Source organism: Coturnix japonica, chromosome 6 (assembly GCF_001577835.2).
Source record: "Coturnix japonica isolate 7356 chromosome 6, Coturnix japonica 2.1, whole genome shotgun sequence".
Lineage (NCBI taxonomy): Eukaryota > Metazoa > Chordata > Aves > Galliformes > Phasianidae > Coturnix > Coturnix japonica.
The window spans coordinates 22,863,457-22,876,054 of record NC_029521.1 but is presented as its reverse complement, the minus strand read 5'-3'; the positions used below and the strand labels follow the sequence as shown (position 1 = coordinate 22,876,054).

At 44.5% G+C, this 12,598-nt stretch overlaps 1 long non-coding RNA gene across 1 annotated transcript in view; it reads right to left on the bottom strand.

Moving 5' to 3' along the window:
• Nucleotides 1-12,598, bottom strand: part of LOC107316106 — a 62,148-nt gene that overhangs the window by 32,664 nt on the left and 16,886 nt on the right. The window contains exons 3-5 of the long non-coding RNA XR_004307692.1: nucleotides 8,334-8,436; nucleotides 5,961-6,774; nucleotides 2,565-2,695 (exon numbers count right to left, since the gene is read on the bottom strand). This is a non-coding gene — a long non-coding RNA (uncharacterized LOC107316106). The remainder of the gene's footprint in view (nucleotides 1-2,564; nucleotides 2,696-5,960; nucleotides 6,775-8,333; nucleotides 8,437-12,598) is intronic.

Genomic DNA, 12,598 nt, shown 5'->3' with positions numbered 1-12,598 from the left:
AAAACAAACTATTTCAGACACAGGACTTAGGCACTGTAATCCCAAAGGGCATCTGTGAGCAGCCCATGGATCTTCCTGCCAGCGCCTTGCTCAGCCTGGCCTGCAGTGACACAACACGTGGGTTTCAACCACTTCCTTTGCAACACTGCCTCGTGGATCTTCCCACCAGGAATGCCATTTCCCTTTGCTAAGCTCTTTGTGTTATTCAGTCATATCCAAGGAGCTGTTCTGCTGCGTGACTCAGCCCTTGAAGACACACAGCTCCTAAGAGGAGCAGGTGTAGGCTTTTAGTCCCAAGCATGTTGCACCAAACCCACTAACAAGTATTAAAAGCAAGGACAGAAATGTTCTCTCTGGCCCTAGAGACTTTCTACTACTTATCTGTGCCAAAGTAGACTGGAAACAGAGGAGAGAGGTCACAGCCTGGTTAGAGACAGAAATGGTTCTGCTCAGCGACCTCCCCACTGAGACCTCCGGTTCCTCCCTCAGCTAACTTCTGAACAGAGAAAAGTTGCTCTGAGTTCTTCACATTTTTGGATAATTTGTTCTCAGAGCTTTGTCTGCCCCCAGCAACTCGGAGGTGTTGGGGAGGCATAGGAAAGCGCCTCTGGCAGAGGGAGTTTTCTTCCTGTGCTCTGGCAAATAGAGCGTGGCAGGACACAGTGAGTGGGAGAGGCCTACAAATAATAATGCGAACATAGTTTTGTGAATTTATCAGTGGAAACCCTTCAGCAGAGAAGTGAGTCACCAGAGGGTTTCACAGCAGGCTGCAGGTATCACCCAGCTGTCAGGGAAAGAGCAGATTCCCTTCATTTTGCAGCGCTAAGCAAGCAACAGGTTTGCACCAACGTTATGTCAGGAAAGAGCACCTAGAAGGGATGACTAGAAGGGAACCAAAGCAAAGCTCTGCAAGGACACTTTTTTAGAGGCCCTCTTATATTTTGCAGGGCTTCCTGACATCCAGAATGCCTCATCTTGCCTCAAGTGTTGTAGTCTGCAGGGAGAGCCCAGCTGGAGCACTCAGGCAGCATTGGGATTCAGCCCCTGGCTGAGACCTGTGCTGGTGCTCAGCTGCCATGGGCTTCCATCAAACCAAAGTCACACAGAATATGCACACATTTTAATATAATCCCCCAGGACAGAGTGGGAAAGGTCTTCTCTACACAGTTATGACTGCTTTGCGTAGCTCCAGGTGGTGAGAAAAAGATCTAAACTTGTTTTTACGAAAGCAACTGCAGGAGAAAAGTGTCCCATCACTGATGTCAGGCCACGACCAGCACAGCACTCAGACCTTGCTTAGAAAGTACTGTGGGTGCCAGGAATGACCAGTAATTCCTGTCTCTTGTCCCAGCTGTTCGCAGCTTGCAAGATGCAGAAACAGCAGCGATTCCTCCACCTTCAGCTCTGCATGAGCGACTCACAAAGTCATGTCTGCAGAAAAGTTGTGCCCATTGCAACCTAAAACACCGTGACACGATCCTGAGCTGGTCCCCTCCTTCAGGGACAGCAGCACGACCCAGCGCCATCTAGCCACCTGCCGCCGAAACGCATCGCTCTGCCGGGAGCATGAAGTCCCGTGCAGGCAGGAGTTGTCCTTAAAAGCCCAAAGATGTCACCAAAACCAACGAGTGAGGCTGTGCTGCCAGCTCTGCCCCCGACGTGGGACGGCAGCTTGGTCTGATGTTTGTTAACGGTTTCCTGACCCAGCCTGGCCCCCTCATATCAGCTCTGCTCACAGACAGACTTTTGTACATAATTGTTACCAAAAGCAAAAAGATAATGAGGGACCTGCATGGTTTCAGCTAACTTTCATTTCAGGCTTTGTAATTCCTCTGAATCAGAAGCAAGAAGTGAAACCGTAGGATGGGGGTACAGCGTAAATCCCCAGATAGATCCAATCTGATGAGAACCAGGATCCCATCAGCCCTGTAGTGTGACCTGAGCTATGCCATGGCTGGACCTTAGCAAGAAAGTCACAGAATCACAGAATCATAGGGGCTGGAAGGGTCCTTGAGAGATCACTGAGTCCAGCCCCCTGCTAGAGCAGGTTCTCTACAGCAGCTTGGAGAGGAGACTTTGTAAACAAGTCCAAGCAGGAAACCCGGTCGGCACCTGAAGATAGGATGGCTATGACATGCACGGAAGGAGAATCAATGCTAACACACACTAGCAGCTTTCATTAAATGATTTAATGATCAGTTTAAACCAATCTGACTCTGCTTCCTTCCTGCCATACATTGCCATCAGCTCTCTTGTGTGGGTACCAGTCATCATGGGGCTTGGTGCAGTGCCAGACCTGCCTGCTAATCCAGTTGAAAAACAGCCCTGAAAGTAAAATGTCTTTGGGCAGGCAGCAGGCGCAACTTTTCCAGCCCAAGCTCCAGCACTGAGAAAGGAGGCAGCAGGAAGTTGCAGCCAGGTGCTTGGGGAGGACAGGACTGCTTCTTTTGGAATGGGGCAGATCTAAAGCATGAATCCACACTCCTGGCAGCCTAGATAAAGAATTCGATTCATAACAGGTGGCTAAGGGTGAATACACAAGCATTCCCACTGAATACACTTACCTCAGAGATGAACTTCCATGTGAAACATTAGAAGATTACACAGAGGAAACAAACTGAACTGCAGTAGCAACATAGTAGTACCACCTGTAAAATCACAGGTCCAGGTGCCGACTGTTGTACTAAAGGTCACTCTGTCAAATCAAAAAATAAAAGCAGGTAAAATAGGCATTTGCTTCATTATCTGCAAACCAGCCTGTTTTGTGTGTAATGAGGCTTCCCAGCTTTGATACGGAACAAATCCAAAGCAGAGTGGTTTACTTAAAAAAGTGGCTGAGACAAAAACTCTTTGGGGACTGTATATACAAAAATATTGGGGGGGGGGGGGGTGTATAAGAAGAACATAATACACTGAACAACTCCGTCTCACCTCACATGAGTAAAAGCCACCAAACTTTAGTGGAAGAAGCTCAGTGATGTCAGAGTTATCCTTTCCATTATAGTGAACACCAGTGTGAGTAGTTCTGTAGAGCTGAGCTGATGTGAAACACCAGAAATGGGTTTCTGAGTTTACTGCTCTGGAAACAGCAAGTTTTTGAGAATGTGGGAGTGGTACCACATTGCACTAGTCTGAATGATGCCAATTCATCATGGGTGTTCTGCACTTCTGAAAAGAAACGGCCCAACTTAGTTCACTGGTCACCAGAAATCAGATACAAACCACTGTAACCTAAAGCTGCACGTCAAACCAAGACATACCTTTGCTTCCCAAATAAATGTCACCCTCTTTAGAAGGGAAAGCTGCAAGGTAAACAAAACAGCTACTTCTTTCTTTTTGAAACCATACTTTCAGCACTCACTTCAGAGCCCTGAGCCTGATGTTCTCTCTCTACCTATAGGGCTGAACTTTAGGGCTGTCCTTTCAGCAAATGATTCAGCTCCGTCTGGATGGTCTCACCTAGCAGAGACATAGCTTAGACATGAGACATTCAGGCATTTCCTTTCAGACTGTTAGTACAGATGCCAGTCAGTGCAAGGGGCGCAGACGGTTTCTTGCAGTGTGGAAATGCTTCTCCCAAGGAGCTCTGCGGGGGCCGTTTGCTTGTTTCACATATCAGTAGGCAAGGCCAAGTCATGAGAGAGTGACTTGGCATGGCCAGCTGTGCTTGTCCCCCAGGGCCACAGTTTCCTAACTGTGGGATGTGGATGAGGCTGCTTTCACCAGACGTCCCCCAGAGGGACAAGGTAACAGTTCAACTTGTACCCACGTCCAGCTCACCCCACCCAGATGATTTTTAGAGATGCGGTTTAATGGCATGGTGGTGATGGGTTGATGGTTGGACTAGATGATCTTGGAGGTCTTTTCCAACCTTAATGATTCCACGACTTGCTGGGCTGGCAGAAAGCAATGGATTGACACTGCCTATTCAGGTTATAACCAATTGCACATTTAAGAATTTGGATTTTTTTATTTGTAAATGGTTCTTATTTTCATTTGAAAAGAAGTTTAGTGCAATTTGGAACCCATGCATTCTCAAACACCAGAAAATCAGAAAGCACAGAGTGTCAGCTCCAGCCTATCTCCAGGAGAGAACTTGGTGAGGAAACCATTGACAAGACACAGCATTTCCAGCATGTCAGAAGTCTGTATCACCTCTACATTATAAGAGGGGCAACAAGAGCATTGACGGAGTTGCTTTTGTGAGTGATCTAAATCCATGCCATTGGAGGAGAAAGAGTAGAACTCTAGCCTTGATTCTGACATTAAGGTTTGTTTCCATCAGGTCCACAAACTCCAGGTCAGCCAGGAGATCTTTCCTGACCACCCATTTAGTTACCAGCCCCCAGCTCACCACTTGAGGTAGTGACATGGCACATTAGTGAGGGATTCGGTGTCTATGAATCAGGTAGAGATTCATTCAGGAGGGCACTTATTTACAACTAGGCTACGTCAGAGCAATTCTGTTAGGGCCAATTATTTGAAAGTTACTAAGAAGACCAGCAAGCAAACACAGAGAAAGGCTGACATTTGGGTAGATCCTTTCTATTTAGCAAGAAGGATACAGAAGTATTGGCCTGGCAGCAGCCTTTTCAATATAATAACATCACAGGGACAGGAAATGCATGCTGTTTTCCAGCACTGAATTTCTAATTCTGGCATCTTGCTTCCCTCAAACAGTTTTTGTCTTGTATGTAGCTGCACTAAAGCATTATTATCTTTTGAAAGCCTGGCTTGCAGCTTTTTGTGCTACAGCCGAACATGAGCAGCTTTTTGGCTTTGTAAGGAGCAGTATATTATTGCTCTGTCATCAGGGAAAATTGAGAAATTTCTTTAGCGACAGAGGGAGAGAGGGAGGAAATATAGCTCTGTAGCTTGCTATGGGCTCTGCTGGTTTCGTCAGTAACTGTACAGATCTTATACAATAGTTTTGGGTAATAGCCAGCTCAGCCTCACAGAAATGATGCGGTCAATTCTTTCGGGGGGGAGAGAAACAGAAGAGGATTTGAATATAGCTGATATCTTTGGGTAATGGGAAGAAAGACAAAGATGGTGCACTTAATACTGCAGCTGGCATGTGTGGCTTCTAAAGGGAATCTCTGAGAAAGTGCCTTTGTCACTGATTCTTCCCCAGCTACGTAAGGCAAAAATAAGACCAAATGCTATGATGGCTAAGAATCTGAAAAAATACTCAGCACACTCTGTACAGTTTGGGGAGTCCCACCCATACCCAGCACAGAGGCACAGTTTGCAGAGTTGAATGGGAATAAGTATTGTGTTATACAAAACAGCAGCAGAATCGCAGGAAGCTTTACAATATTACAGCCCTCCTGGTTAAAAACACAACCAAAGGCACCCATGTCCTTGATCAGTGTAGTCACACTAATGCCACACTCCCCACCTCACACTTCCCCCACTTAGAACAATACACCAGGTGTATATCGGTCAGGCGAGCATCTTGTGGGAGTGCCTGTGACTTGACATGCCAAAGTATTTGGAAATTACTGGATAGCAGGAAACCTGATCTCAGTGTATACCAGAGACAAAAATACCCCAGCATTGCATCATACCTGCAGTATTATTTATGGCTTGCATATTTACCTAGAGGGGAAAAGGAGGCTCTTCTACTGTGAATTCTTATTATTATTATTTCTAACTTTTAAATATCCACTGTCCCAGTGAGTGCTGAAAACTCACTTGAGCTGCCCCCGTTGATGTTCTTCCCTGTTAAAACTGTTCGGATAGGGTAACTGTCGCCATATCTGAAGGTGGTAACTCCTTTCACTGATCCGTACAGGCAAACCAAGCATATGGCACTGTAATTTTGGGCTTATTGAGCAGATGACTGATTTGAATAGCCTGAAATCTGTCTCCAGTAACTACAGTTTCAGTATCAAATTATACTATTCCAGGATATACAGGATACAGATGCTTTCTTGGTCAGGTCCCTTCAACTGTACCTTTGGCATAATCCAGTGTACTTGCCATGGTGTCATCTCCCATGTTTGGGGTTGTCATGCTGACATGTGAGTAGGGTGTAGCGTCACTGGGGACTTTTCAGTATCCAACCATATCAGCTGGCAGCAGGAAGGAGAAAGGAAGTGGTGAAAAGTCATTCCTTCTGGTGGCATCAAACCTTAAGATTGCATCATGTGAACAAGAACAGCTTCACAAAACCCTTTGTGCCTGCCTGGGGATTTTGATTTCCATTTCTTGTTTATGAGCAGTAGCTGAATTTAGTTGCAAGCTATGACATTCCTCTCTCTTATTTGTTCCCATCTATATTCTCGGTTCATCCCAAATTAGCCTATGGCCCAATCTAGACCGTAACAGTCAAGGACTCAGTTACGACTTGTGTTGCAATCAGGTCTGGGAACAAATGATTTCCGTTTTGTGGTGTTGATGGGAACTGTGCCCTTGAAAACTTGAACCCAGATAAATCCAGATGGTCCCATCACCTCACTGGGTGGGGGAAAGGAGCTGCACTGGCAGAGCTGTTTCCACGCTGTTGTGTTGTACTATTGCGAGTGCAAATTTCTTTCTTCATCCTCTAACTAAAGCTCACATACATGTTTTTGGTGGGTGGCATGTTCGACTCTCACACTTATTGTTCCTCTGACTGACAGCTGGCAGAGGTTGGTGGGTGATTTTCATGACAAAAAGGCTTTTGTTTGGCACTCCTTTCCAACTAGCAGATGAGAAGCAAGGACACACAGCAATATCCAATGAACACAGCACAGCTCTTTCCAGGGATATTTTCTTTTTTATCTTTTTCTGTAACAAAAATAGCATTTTCACCAAAGTGTACATGTTTCTGGAGAATGAATATATGTGTGTATATATAACTGGTGTTACTCCTCCAGAATAAACGTAGATCTTTTTTTTTTTTCCCCTTCCTATCTGCTATTCAGACTGAATAGCTCTCCAATAGAACCTCAGAAAGGAAATGAACAGACTGAACTCAAGTCTCAGCTTCAGATTCCCCTAACAAGTCTAAGCAAATTCAGCTCAGGTATCAATCTTATGAATCTGAACAAAACCAACTTCCCCATGGTGCTATGAAATAGGTAACTACTGCCTGCATGATATAACAGATAATTTAAATTTTCCTTGCAAGGAAAACTGTTTGCCTAAGGTCACAAGGATATTTTGGTAGAGGCAAGAATAAAATCTGATTTCTTGTCTGCCTGTCTGTCTTTTAGGCAGCTGCAACTAAGCAAGCACTCTGGGGACGGAGATATGCAAACTCCAGACCAAACTGGGAATAGGAGGGGAAGAGAATTTGACATTGAGACAGGACAAATATTATCTTCCTTATGGGAACTGCACTGCAAACTCTCCTTCCAGCAGATGCTGCAGCTCAAAGAAAAAGCTGATCTTTGTTCCTTTACCTTGGAGGTGCTGGAATCCCACAGACAAAACCTGAGCACCAGCACTTCCCAGCCCTTCACTGACATCCCAAGTGAGTTCTCATCTGACACCAGTAAATCCATTCACGCCAGATGGTTTTCAAATATGTATCAGCAAATATTTAAGGGACATTATTCCTTTTTAGGCACAGCAGCTCTCTATTATTTAAAGAAATGCCCATCAGTGAAGAGATAAGAGATGAACTGAGCAGAGGAGTCAAAGGAGTGTGTGATTTGTTCTGACAACTCACTTCGTAAATCAGCTAAAAATTTTTACAGAGGAAATGATTCTTTATCACGCTGAAATGCATCCAAGGAAAGCTTGATTCCATCCTCCAGCCCCAGGTGCTGGAGCCCATCACTCCAGGTTCCGCAATGCTGACCAGTGCCAGCAGCATACCTGGCTCTGTACTCCTCTGACACCCCAGCTCTAGCCCACAAGTCCTGTTTTGTACCAGGGTCCTCGCTGTGGCAAAGTCTGGAAGATATTTTTTAAATCTGCCTTCCTCTGAGCAAAGCTACACAAAATGATTACCTGGCTGCTGAGAGGAAGAGCATGTTGGTGATCCTTAATAATGCTGTGTTTGGGTGAATATTGTTATATTATTTGTCAGGGAACTGACTGGTACTGACAGCACTCTGGTTTTTCAAGTCTGAATCTGGGAGGGGCTGAGGATATGCAGTAGGAGGAAACAAGTGCCTCAGAGTGGAAAAGGCATGCGAACTGTCAGCTGCCATGCTGTCAAGTGATTAATGAAGACCATCCAGGGTTTGTCTGGATTACTGCTGCTGAGCTGTGCCTCCACACACCATCCTGGGCTGAGTTGCCCCGTGCTCCTGGGTACTGTGAGAGCAGAGCAGAGACTGTCCTAATGCAATACTTAGCAGGGATGCCCTCCCACGGGTCCCAGAGTGGCCACTTACCTCCAGTCACTGTCAGCACAGCAGCTCACTAAGGTTGGGTAAAAGTCCATCTGTAATAACCCGTCTTCATTGGAGAAGACCCAGAGCCCCTCCTACACAGCATCTGTGGGGAAAAAAATAGATTCAATTGCATTGGTCTCTGAGGATAAGTCCTCAGAATAAAGCCTGGGCCTGCTTAACTTAGCAGGCATTAATACTGACAAGAGTGCAGGGTTCATCAGTCAAGCTAATTTGTTGAACATTACCCTGCTGTTGCTTATCTGGGATAATCTTTCCTGCTGGGAGGGCAGCAGCAGGCTCACTCACTTGGTACCCCTCTGCACGAGTTAACTTTATCTCCCAGCCACTGCTTCGAAGTTTCTGTTAAAAAGCAGCCACAAAGAGGAAAAAAAGTATATTGGGGCCCTTTTTGTTTCTATTCCACAATGCGCCAAGGAAGGCTTTTGTTGCCTGTGCTCAAACTGTTTGGTTCCATCAGCAGAACCAGCTTGCATCAAGGTGGGTGAAGCAGAGGGGTTGGGAGCAAAGTGGTCGTGAATCTTGTTTTTGATACCTCTGATTTTATTTTCTCAATGTGCACTCAGGAGAAGAAGTTGCACGGGAGATGTCTCTATGTTTTCCACTGGGAGCTGAGAAAGCTTTTACTCATTGATTCACTTGTGAAGTCCTCTAGCAAAAAATGCCGGAATCCAAAAATAACTTTCCCTTGACAAAGCCTTCAACAAAGGCAGAGTAAATTATGAGAGCAGACTGATTTAACAGGGCACCATTCATGGCAACAGAGTAAGGGAAGGGCTGAAGGACCATGCGTTCGCTGAAGCATATGGTTACCAATTTGCTGGACATATGTTGTAATTCCCCACAGGGCACAGGAGGGCTTTTGGATTAAAGGGTGTAAATCATTGGTTATCAACATAGAATTAAGTTCTATTATAAATGTACAGAGTCTAAATATATACCTTTTCCTCCCTGGAGATCTCTTCCCTTAGCCGTACTCAAAACCCACAAATCACAATGTACATTGCTTTAAAGAAAGAAAATGAAAATAACTGCTCACACAGAAATTTTTCTCCTTTGCTGCTCACTTTTGATGTGTGTGTGGAGGGAAAGAAAATGGGAATGGGGGGAGAGGAAGAAGAAAGATAGGAAAGTGTCTTGGGATGTTTTATCCCATAATTTCCACTGGGAGCCATTGATCACAGATGTGCTTTTACAGCACAGCAGCACCTAATTATTTTTCAGGACTGTTGTAATACATGTTTAGGAATCTCTGAATAATAGAACCATATGGTAACATTGTCAGAAGGAGAAAATAGGAACCCAGTAGGCAGGGGGAGGGAGAACGCATTAAAAAGAGCTGGCTGTAAATAGAAAACAATTTGTCAAACAAAGAATGAGGAAAGGGCAGGAATGTGATTTCTTTTAAGATAAAAATTTTCTTCACGTTCTTCAGAAAAGATTCCAAGAATCTCATTCTTTGTTTCTCAGCCTTTTTGCTAGAGTCGTTCCCAGAACATCTGTCCTGTGAGACTGAATACAGTGCTATTGCAAAAGTTTTGGAGGATGAAGGAGCTTGACATCAGTGCCAGAGATGTGGCCATGAAAAGCACAGGGAGCACTGGATGTGCCAATGGTTACATGAGGGTAGAAAACACCTCTGGAGCAGCCTGCACCCTCGGAAGCACATCCATACAGGAACCTGATACCACTCTTACAGAGGCCTTCAGCAACACCAACATTCATGTTGCAGTTGCCAGTTTCAACTCTGAAACCTTTTCTTTCCCCTGTGGCTGCAGGAAGGCCCTTCTCTGCCATGATGCTGTACAGGAGATCCAGGTGTCTCCAGTTTTGTAACCATATTAGTGCAGACTTGAAGCTGGTTTCCTGAAGAAGATAAGTCAGGACCCACTGAAAAAGCTCCTTTTATGCCTAAGAACTTCCTCTCATGCTTGGAAAATCTCATGGAGGTGTGCATATAACTCTCAACATATACAGAAGGGTATAATTTCATATGCCCATGACGGTGCCAGCTCTGTTTTGTGCTGCAATGATGGTTCACTGGGAACCTATGACCTTCTGCTCTGCAGTTCCAGATAGACTACAAGATATCCCAAACATTCAAAATTTTCTTCTCATAAAGAAGAATGCCCAAGAAAAAAGCACATTTGGTAGCAAGTAGAATCATGCTGAAACATTACCAAGGCTGAGCTCCATTTCTCTGCCAGTAGAGTCATCCTTATCACAAAGTGGGCAGGTCAGAGCTTAGCTTCAAAGGTAGCCTGGGCCCTAATCTGCCTATCCAGGTGGATGAGAGAACACACACTACGAGTGTGTGAGCATTGACATAAAGGTTCTTTGTCTCAGCAGCTAAAGGATTTAGGGACATTTCCAGGATAAACCTACAACACAGTACCAAGCACAGGGGAGTCACACACATGCAAGAGGATTTTTATTTTTTTAACCACTCTGTTTGGGGTTAAGTGACTCCACGTGGTACACATGCACATTGGGCATATAGGAAATACACCCAGCTGAAATCAAAGCATCAGAAGGTGACTGGGGCTGCACACAGCAGTGGAAGGAGCCTCTCCTGAACAAATGGATACCACTACGGTGATCACAACAGGCCCAGCATGAGACTGGGGCAGTGGAAATTGTGCAAAGTGCTCTTTATTCATTATCCTTTACTGAAGCTGTGTTCTTGATTGTGTCTTTCAAAAGCACATCAGGGCCACTTCTTCCTAGTCCTCAGCAAGATGCAATTTCATCTCTCCTCCTGGAGAGCACATTTTAATCAACCTGCGAAGGACCAACACATTTAATTGGCCCAATGAGCTAATTTTAAATTTTCATTCCTGACTTCAGATTCACTTCAAATACACTTTATGAATAAGCAATATAAATACTGTTAATTTTAGGCTCACATTTTTCCAAGGGGACCAAAGATCCTCATTGCAGCTATGATATTCTGTATATGGAAACAACTGAAGTCACAAATGAGAACAGTTAATCATCTGCTTAAAGCACCAGCTTGCTGGACCTCCCTCCAGAGGTCATTCATTGCAGCCACAGCTGATTGCAGGAACAAAATTGGAAACTGCTTCCCACACACAGCTCCGTAACGTCACTGAAGCAATAGAAAGGAGAAGGAAATATGAGACCTGCATTCCTCCCTCACCTTAAAGAACAAACAAACACACAAACAAGAACCACAAAGACAACAATGAAAAGCTAAGAGGACTGAAGGACAGCTTCTGACAAAACCAAAAGTGATTGCTCAGTCTATTCAAAAATAACTACGGATGACATTAAGATATACTGCCATCATCTTTTGCTTAAATAAGTAAGCTTCAAAGGAATAATAACAAACTCTTAACACTTATTTCTTTTGTTTTCCTGTAGCTAGCTGTAAAGTAGCTTGTCTGGGCACAGCTAATTATCTTCCTACACTCCAGGCTCATCTATTCTGCTAAGAATCAGCTTACAACTGGTAATTAAAGCAATGTAACATTTTGCACAGACCTGTCTTAATCTTGGCCCACATTACACTGACCCTCTGCACTGCCTCAGGTGCTGGCTTAGAGAGGTACTGACCATGACATAGCTAGCCCTAAACTCAAGTGTTTCTACTTGTCAGTACTCAGACCTATTACCCTTCCAAGTACTTTCTAGTTTGACATTATCTTTCTAGCCAGATTCACCTCCTGGTCCCTTTTACCTCTCTTCAGCAATTACCATTTGCTCTTCCTTACACTATGACTTCTGGTTTATTCTCTTCTTAGATTTAGAGCTTCAACATTGTCTTCCTCTCAGGTATTTCATCCAAGTCATATTTGCATTGCCTTCTGTCAACACAGGCTGCCACAAAACCTCTCCTATCTCATCAGCTGTTTGCATTGATGCTCAGGATAGAAGAAGACCATTTAAAATTTCCAGCTGAGCACCAGAAGAGCCAGGCACACTGCTCAGGGGCCAACACATTGCACAGGAAGTACATTCCCTATAGACACACTTAGATGATAGACTGGAAGTTGCAGGCAACCAAACTCTGTTTTCTTAGTGATTCATGGAGGATTTACATCTACAACAGACACTCCACATAACAATAATTACTTGCCTACATCCTTAACAAACCACACTACCGAGAAAGACTTCCCAATTGCATTTCACTTGAAAAAGGTTCAAGTGATTGCTTCTGCTGTGTTTATAAACCCGAGCTAGAGGCACTCCTTTGAGACTATAAGGAGAGTTTTAGATTTCATAGT